Genomic DNA, 9,693 nt, shown 5'->3' on the forward strand with positions numbered 1-9,693 from the left:
GAAGGAGGCTGGGAGACAGCCTCCCTGAGCAGAGAGGGCGAGGGAAGGCATCGCAGGGCTGGTGCTCGTGCCTGCCTTCCTTCGGAGCAGTGCGTGTGCCTGCTGGCATGGTGGGGCTCTTTCCCATGGACTTGTGTGCCACTCACCTCACCATATAAGCATACATATGTTTACATATAGGAATAAACATGCATATGTTTAGGGCAAGCTACGCAGTGATGCATTCCTGCATTGCAAGTTTAAGAAAATCAATAAAGTATTATTTAATGCATGTCAACTTCATCTTTAATACTATTTCTAAAGTAAATTGCAGAAAGCACATAACCACCCACCATGGAATAATAAATTGATACAGAATGTGTGGGGAAAAGGCAATAAGCCAGAATCATTAGCGAGCTCAGCGCACCGCTCCAGCAACACAGAGCAGCCATAAACCTGAGGCTGGAACTGCACACAGCACATGGTGTACACCAGTAAATCTGGCCCTCCTGATTTTATTGCAAATGACATACAAGCCAAAAAAACATTTAGATAATTGAAATTAACACTTTTAACAACGATCTATAAAGCAGTGAATAATAATTAGGAGGGCCTTCAAGCTCTCTGTAACAAGCCTGCAGTCTCTCTGAATCTGAATCTGAATCCCTCTGAGATAAAACAAGACAGACCCCCTTTTCCGTATGCATACTTAACATCTTCATGGGTAAGGTGTCATACTGTTTCCTGGTTTGCCAAGCACTGCAATCACGCCTGAAGTGAAGGCTTTTTATTTTGAACTTGGAGCAAAGCTAGATGGAAATGAAAATGGAAAAGATAATAAAAGGGAGCCGTTAGAAAAACATAGCACAGAGTATTATTATTATTATTATTATTATTATTGATTGATGCAAATCTGCACCTGTGTTTACCCATATAAAAGAGTCTGTACACATCAGGTCATGCGAACATAGCTCTTGGTTTTATATATATATAAATGCTGCTGAAACTTTGAGGTCCTTTTGAGAAGGTAACCTGAGGTTTTGGGTATTCTTTTCCAGTACTCTAAAGCAGAAAAAGTTTTCTATTTCATACATCATCCATAGCATATTTTTCAACATTGCTCTTAACAGACGACCATTTCCTTTCTTTCCTAGTAAACTGATGAATGAGAGGATTGAATCTGTTGGGCCATAAATCAGCTTTTTGATGTTGAATCAGCTGTTTGAATCATTGGTGGAACAGATGATTGGTCACCGCCTGCATTTACACTGCCTCCCAACAGGCATGCACCCAAGCGATGCTTTTAAAACTAGCCTGGGAATGTCTGTGGTGCCTGGGAACATGGGCAAAATGTTCCTCTCTGGATTAGAACAGCCACCCCAGCTGAACCCCTTAAAAGTTGGTCTTGCAATGGCTCTGAAACAGGGTGTGCTGGCTGAGCTTTGTGTGGAAATCTGGCCATCACTTCCCAAGTAATCAGTTTGAGCTCTTTCATGAATACCAAATCCATTTCAAAAAAAAATCAGATGCAATAAAACAATTTCTGTAGGGGAAGCAGCACTGTTGAGAGAGTGACTGAAATATGGTTTTGCATTAAGTTCCCCTTTTTGCCAGATGATATGGATGCTTCAGAAGCACTACCGCAGACATTTTAAAAATAGCATCCAATCCTCCAGATTTATATAAACCTTTTCCCTCTAATAAAAATGGATAGGTGTGTGTGTGAGAGGGGGGATACAGAATTACAGGTGGGTGCAGCATCTAAGAACGGTGCTCTGTGTGCTCACCTGTAAGAGAGATGGCTGTTGCAATGCTGTGACAATACTTTTGGGGATTAATGGAGAGTCACAACCTCTCAGGTTCCAGCATTTTGGAGAAATTTGGCTGCAATGCTTTTTCTTGTCCAGGTGGAGGAAATAGTTGCTCAGAGCAAGCAAGACGGGAAAGCTATGGGCCTGAGTGGAAGTGTGTCCCATGGGGCTTTCGGGCAGGGCGCTGCTGCCCCCTGCTCTGGCTGCACCCAGGGGTGCTGCTGAATTTAGTGGAAGCAATGTCTGGTGAGAAGTGGGAGGCTTCTGACGACCACCCAGCAAGTGGCATTTGTGACAAACGCAAGCTGCTGGATGCGTGCCAGCTGTGAAGTCTTTTATAATGAGCCACAAAAGACTGACCCCAAAACCAAACATATCAATGCTGCCAGTGTTGCACGCATTTCTGTGCTCCTCTTTCCATTGGGGATAATTAATTCAACTCCCTGGAGAGGCAAGCACATCTCAAAAAAGAAATAAAATCCTCATTTCCTGAGGGCAGTTGCAAAAGCTGGCTTATTTAAAGAGGCTGGAGAAAAGAAGAAAGTTAGCAGTAGGGAGACAGGCTATGTCGAGAAGCAGGGCAATACACTGACAGTCACTGCCTGTAAGAAAGAATGGGCAAAGTTTTGTCCACATGACTTTCGAGACGTGGTGACTTGAAGAGGTAACCGCAGGCTTGAAGCCCTCATAAAGAAGTCTGACAAAGATCCCTGTCTCTGCCTGTCTCTCCTCACCAGAGAAAGGCTATGGCTGATGGATGAAACCTGAGGGCATGTAAGAGATGTCCAGGATAAGTGACATGGACTCGGATTGAGCTGAAAACAGGTTAAGGCTGTTGTAACATTTATTTTCACAAATACAAAATGATCATTCCTATAAGACGTGTGAGTTCTTTGATTTACCTTTCATATTCCCCCACTATTTATGTTCAGACAGCAAATGTATGAGTTTGGACGTTGTCCACCATGAGTGCTTTACGTACGTATCCCTCTAAAAATGCACTCTTTTCCTTTTTGAACCTATCTTGGAAGAAAGATAGCTGACAGATAAGCTGGCCCTTTCTGTGCGTGGCATAGTTTGTCATTAATTCACAGGCAACACATTTTTAATGACTCATTTGAAAGTTGCAACTCTTTTTTTTTAAGTGGCTATTGCTTCTACGAGAAATTGTGTTTCCAGCTGATATTTGAGTGTACACAAGAAATACTGTTTTAAGTTCCTTATGATTGAAGGACTAGATCTATAAAACAACTGTAATTTATTAGGACAGTCATATAGTATTTTTTCTGTTCTGGTAGGACACCCATTACAAACAGAGCAGTTCAAATGACAATGGAAAAGGCATGCACAAAGCACTTTAGTTACCATTACATCTTTGAAGTAATAAGAATAATATATATAAGAAACAAAGACAGATTTTTGTTGGCTTTGATTAAGAGTGTTTAATTTGGAATATTTTAAGTTAAGAGGAAATTTCAGAGTCTTAGTTTAGTTTTTTTTTTTTTTTTTTTTTTTTTTTAGCAGTAGATTTATTTTTTCTTTCTGAAAAGTGCCATGGGTTGCACATAACTCTTGCAGTGTTCACAACGCACTTTGAAATTTTTGCCTGCAGAGCCTACAATTAAAGTTTCCATTAATAAAAGGTTTTCTTCTTGAAGAGAGAAAGAGAGAGAGAGAGAGACTTTGTTTTTCATTATCTGTGCACTGGATACACTTTATGTTCTTGTATTCACGGTAATGCTAGGAGCAGACCAGGGGCTATCATTCCAGAGACAGCTATCTGAAGTCTAGGCACAGTTATGGATTTTACATTAACAGCCTATTTTGCAGAAATCCTTTACTCCTCATTAACAAAATATAGGTCTGATGGGTATCATCTTACTGGTGTCCTTTTATTTATGTTTCTGTTATTTCAAAAATTGATTGTAACTCCATTTTAGCTGGTTTTCCCATATATTACAGTATGCCACATTTAACATGTTTCTTTCAGACAACAATTTATGTTCAGAAAGTTTGATCCAGGAAATCTTATTTTTCTTAAATTTTGCCTGGTTTTCACTATGTTTATTTGCAGTAATTAATAATGCTGAGGTTCCTGTGTTCGGTCTCCAGTTGTCTTTCCATCAGGTATTGTCAGTATTGTTCTGCTTCCCTTGGGAAATACTGTCCTTTCTTTTACACCACCCCAGGGTATCCTTATACAGGGAAGATAAGGTCTGCCAAGGTAATGGCAGAAGACTTCTATAAATTAAAAACAACTATTTTATGAAGTCCATTTTCTTAATGATACTTAGTTGGTTCCAAAATAAAAAGCACAAATGATTCTGTTACGTATAGCTTTACATAAAAACATTAGGAAAGGCTTGTTATTATTCTGTGCTAAAATGTTATCTCTTTTTTTTTTTTTTTTTTTTTTTTTCCTGTAAGTTGTTTTAAACGTGATGTCTCAGGATATAAATATTCAGCTGTCTTCCCCTTGTGCTTCTGAAAAGATCCCAGATCACCCAGATGCAGAGCGTACCAAGCTGCTTACTGAGCAGCTCTGCATCAGGCTGCTTGGTACCCCTGCACAGTACTCTGCCTTCAGCCTGGATTACAACAAAACTCTGTGTCCTGTGGTGAGAAATCACTGGTAGGGGGAGCATCCCTTACTGTTACCAAAATTTCACATATTCAAAAATCAGGTGTGTTTCCTTGTCTGCACACCTTAGTATGTCTTTTTATGTCTTATCACGCAAGAAGGTTCATCTTGTCAATTCCTTTTATTTTCTCTCTTTTTTATTTTAGACAGAGAAAGGCTGTGCAAGGTCTGCCTCACTTGTATATACATTCATTTACTCCGATATAATTAAAAATGGGGAGTGCTTACTCCTCCACCTCATTTTTTCACCTTTAAATTGATCAACCTGCAGAAAAATTGTTATATTCCAGTCACAAGACAAAACTTCCAGAAAAAAACAAAAGAAAACAAAACAAACCCCTTCAGATTAAGAGCTAATATCACAGCTGTGGAGCTGGAGTCTTCAAAGCTGGATTCATTTCACCTGTCTCTAACTATCTAAAAGAGAAGCATTTAGTCGATGTAAGTCTCAAAGGTCTCTGTAGTCCCTGGAGAGAAGCCCTCCCTTCCTGGAAGCAGTGTAAGCTCCTCTGGCATCTTCTTTCCTGCCTTCTGTTCCCACTGGAGCTTTGCTTTCTTTGTGTCTCCAGCCCTGCTGAACACTGCTGCCTTCATGTTGGTCCCTTTTGAGGCATCTTCCCTCGCAGCCATTTGAGTACAATGGGTTTTCTCATTGTTCTCTCTGAAGAACTCTGTTGTCCCTCGTTGACCATGGGAGGTAGCTGTAGCAATCTGTGGATTTCACAGTCAAGGAGCAAGAGACAAGGTGGCTTTTTGTCTATCTCACAACCTCAAAACCAAGATCCTCTATATACTTTTATGTTTGTGGCTCCAAGGGGACTTTGCTCTATACACTTTCTGTTGGGTGCCAGTCAGTGCAAAACAGTGCAGCAGATCACCCTATAGTTTGCTTTCTGAGACAAATAAGCACTTGGGAAAGTTTTCTGCGGAAGAAAGGCAGTGTCAAAAACAGGCAATCAGTAAGGATAAGAGAAAAATCTACTGTTTGTATAGAGAAAGAATGCTTTACAGCCCTAATCCATTACTAAAGGTTTCCATTCATCCTTGGCAATGAGATCAATTTGTGCTGAAAATTTAGTCCTATATGTGTGAATTGGAAGTGATCTTATTAGTGTTTTACTGCATCAGGTCTGATAAACTCCCCAATCCATTTCAGTTAAGTTTCTATTGATCCACTTAAGAGATCAATTTGGTTTTGATTATCTTTTGGTGGCAGGGGGGGTGGATTTCATTTGTCTCAGACTGAAGTTATGGAGGAAAAAAAAAGGTAAAAAGGAGCAATTTAGCAATGGTAGTGTATATGCACAATCTCTCTCCCATATGTGCACCCACCTGCATATTTACTTGGTGACGTGCATGCATGATGCTTTGAATTTGCACTATTGACTATAGTTCCTGATACTGCAATCGAATGTGTTTTCCATGGCCAAACTGCAGTACAGGTAGGGGGGGTGGTTGTGGTAGTGGTGGAGAAGCCAGTGGGTATCAGAGACTTCTCTGAGTTCAGCTCTAAGTCAGAGCTGGCAGAGGAAGTGAAAGGTTTGCTGCTTCCAAAGGAAAGCTGAGGGTGGCTGCAGAAGAAGACGGGGGTGTCTGAACCATGGGTAAATGTTAGCTGTGAATAACATAATTCCTGTGAGGAGAGCGGATGCTTTCTTCTTGCTCTGTAAACTTGTATTGGGCATGTTAGGCCATGCACATCGGTGGAGGAGAACAGGGAGGGAAGGGCCATGAGAAGCCCACTTCTCCAAAGCAACCATCAGCAGTTTTAGGTCCACCTTACACAAGTGACAGAGGAATGGCTCCTGGACGTGTGAAGCAGAGAACAGACCTTGGCCTCGCCTCTTGCATTCATGCAGGGTAAATATTCCTCACTTCCCTTTTGGCAAAAAGTCATTGAATAATTGCAAAGAGAGGTGTGAGAAAGACTTTAAGAAGTATCCTGCTGAGTCATTTCTATTTGTATAGATGTCATAGACTAGTTACATTTATATATGTTTATATTAGCACAAATTCAACTTAAACTTTCAAAAGCAGTTTTACTATAAGACTACATTGTCTGTACCATTGTTGTTGGTAAGCAACAGCACAGCAACTTCCAAATTAAGAGAAATATATAGGCAGTCTTCTGACTCCAAGTCAGCTAGTGAAGGCAAGAGGCATGCCTCAGGCACTGTCCCCCTGAAGTATGAGCCATAAAAGCAGTTTTAATACTTCTAATTGATGCAAGAAAGGCTGATAGGAACTGTGAATCTGTGCCAGAGTACATGACTTCCAAAAGCTTGTGACTCAGGAGGTCAAGGTACTCCCTGTGGTCAGATCTTAACATTTCCATGAATGCGAATATCCTGACTCTGCGATAAGGCTGAACTAATACTATCATCCTATTTCTAAGAAGCAACAGATGTTAATCTTAGAAGCCATCTTCTTGTCAGAGGTAAGCTGGGGATACACAGGACAGAGTTTCCTCATGAAACAACCTTGTTTATTGATGTGCTCTCTGCTGCAAAGCTTGTAAAACAGCACTCAGAAGCCCCTAATTTAGGAGATATTGGCACCTACACGGATGCTGAGTTCTATGGGAGCTATTTGTTTGCCCAAGATAGGAGAATGGGAAGCAAGGTGAGAGGTCCCTTGCTGTGCCAACACCCTTGCCCTGCCTGGAGAAACCCTCAGGATCAGGCCTGAGCATGAGGTGGTGCTGCTGAGGGCAGGAGGAGCCCTTTTGCATGGGGTCTGCTGTGCTACCTTATGTTTCCCTAAAGGACAGCCTGGGAGGAGCTGGGGCTGCCAAAATGCCCTGAGGTTTAGAGCTCTTTAAAACACAGCTTTAAACCCACCTTCTGTTTTGAAATATTGCCCTTTAGAATGCAAACTTCAGTGGAACTCTCAATCTAGGAAAATCTTTCAAATCAAAACACCGGAGGACCTTGTTACTAGTTACTTATCACTTCCACTGATATAAATCCTAATAAGTGATTATCATCACCCCTCTGTGTGTTTCTTTCCTGGCACTAGGGCAGTTTCTTCACCGTGTGTGTACTATTCCGGAGCTTCCTCTTGGAATATTTATTCAGATTTGCTGGTAAATGTGCAATTTGTAACTACAATCTCCAACTGAGCAGTCCTTCCCTAGTTAGCCAACTGTTCCTGCCACTTATGAAACGTGCACTCAAGTCCTTTTCTGGGTGTGGAATTAAACAATGCTGTACAGAGTGAGGGCCCAGCAGAAGGCACAACGTTTTAGCATTCTGTACAGGGAGCCACCATTTATCTCTTGTGTGTAACCTTTCTTCTGGGGCCAGAATTTTTGTTTAGCATAAGTGACAAACCATGTTAATAACAGCCAAAAAAGACTAATGTTTCTATCTTGCTCTGCTGCTACATTTAAACTTTGCAAAAATGGCTTTTTGGTTATGAAAAAAAAAGGGGGGGGGGTCAGATTAGGAAAAGGAAAGGGAAGAAAGAACTGATGTAGGACTATGCAAAGATGAGTCACTCAGCTGCTATGAAAGAAGAGCTCTCTTGCTGGAACGTCAAATAAAAAAGTGGGGGGAAAAAAATCAATGGAATCAATTCTAAAAGCCATCTGGTCCCTATATGGGAGAAATTAGAGTATAAATGTAACTATCTCCCTCAACCTTTCATCTCTGGGAAAGGTGAAATTTTAAGCCATGATATCCACCATTACTCATCTTATTAGTTATCTTACTATTATAATTGGTATTGCTGGGCTGGATGCTTGCGTTCCAGCTTTTAACCTACCCCTGGTGAACAGGGAGTGGAATTAATCAGCTCTCTGAGGGCTGGAGGTCTCTCTGTGAAATGTCATCAAAACTCTGAGTGGATGTTGTGAGAGTGGATGTTTTTCTGGAAGGCGCCTTTCAATGTCAGTGCATTTGTAAATGGGCCTCAGGAACTGGACATTTTCCTAGTTAAGCTTATGAAATAATTTACCATTTCAAATGGCAGAGGGTTTCAGCTCAAGATTAAAATTGGCCTATTTTCCCCCTTTTCCTTTTCTTCTGTCTGTTGATTCACATGTTCCGTTTCTCTGTAGGACTTTACATTTGCAGACAAGAATCACAGAAAAATTTGGACTGGAAGAGATGACTAGAGACGGGTTGCTCCAGCCTGCTTATCTAAGCAGGGCAACAGTGTTTCCTCCAAGGTGCTACGGTCCTTTCTTCTGCAGTGTAGATGTTCATGAGCAAAGATAAATTTAGCTTTGCATCAGATATTTTTTGATATTTTTCTCTCTTAGCAGTACAACTCTATGAATGACATTTTAAGAAGAAGAACAAAGGGAAAGAAGGGGCAGGTTGCACTGAACGTTATCTCAAACATGTTAGAAATGTAGCAATCATCTGATCGCTATTACAGAAAACAGTACTATTGATGTCTAGGTTAGAAGGGCCTACAAAACACCTGTTCCACTTGTCACCAGCCTCACAGGTCACAAATCACCCTGTTATAGCCAGTAATCAACGTAAGACATGCAGTAAGTGAGTCAAAGGCAAAAATAATAATGAACCACAGGAAGAGGCATGTGAGAGAAGCCAGAAGAAAAACAAAAACAGAAAGACTGGGATTAGGACATAAATATTGGTGTGCATGTACACATACATGTCCCCCAAACCAGCACAGTGTTTTCTTAGGCTGAGCTCCCAGCTGAGCCTGGGAATCACTTTCTGCTCCATGCAATAGGGAGCTAAAACTCCCATCTTTTTGTCGTTGCCAATCCAACAGGCCATAAAATCTGTCTAGATGTGAGATCTGGCTTGCAGGCTGACGCTGAGTGCATGAGTGGGACAGAGAACTGAGGACATCAGAAATTAATACCACTAAGAGCCTGTGAACTTGCACGGCATCTGCAGCATGCCAGGAGAAAGCAAATCTCTCCCCTTTTGTGGCATCACACCATGCACACCAGGCAAACATGACCAGCAAGTAGGAAGATTAAAATGGCAGCAATAGCAACTCAGGCACCTATCAGATGCAGAATAACACTCAAATGAAATATTCATTTGGGGATTTGGCATGTATAGGTGATCTTCTAAAAGAAGCAGGTGCTACTGATGATGAAATATGTAAAGTGAGTTCGAATCTTAAAAATGGAAGGAGAACATAGTTTCATTATTAAATATGGCTATCAACACTTCTCCATCCCCATCTGTAATGTATATTTTCATCTTGAGTTTTTGGCTTAAGATTATTATTATTGGCAAATATGTGTTTATATGTACAAAAAGTGAATTGTGT

Source organism: Oxyura jamaicensis, chromosome 4 (genome assembly GCF_011077185.1).
Source record: "Oxyura jamaicensis isolate SHBP4307 breed ruddy duck chromosome 4, BPBGC_Ojam_1.0, whole genome shotgun sequence".
NCBI lineage: Eukaryota > Metazoa > Chordata > Aves > Anseriformes > Anatidae > Oxyura > Oxyura jamaicensis.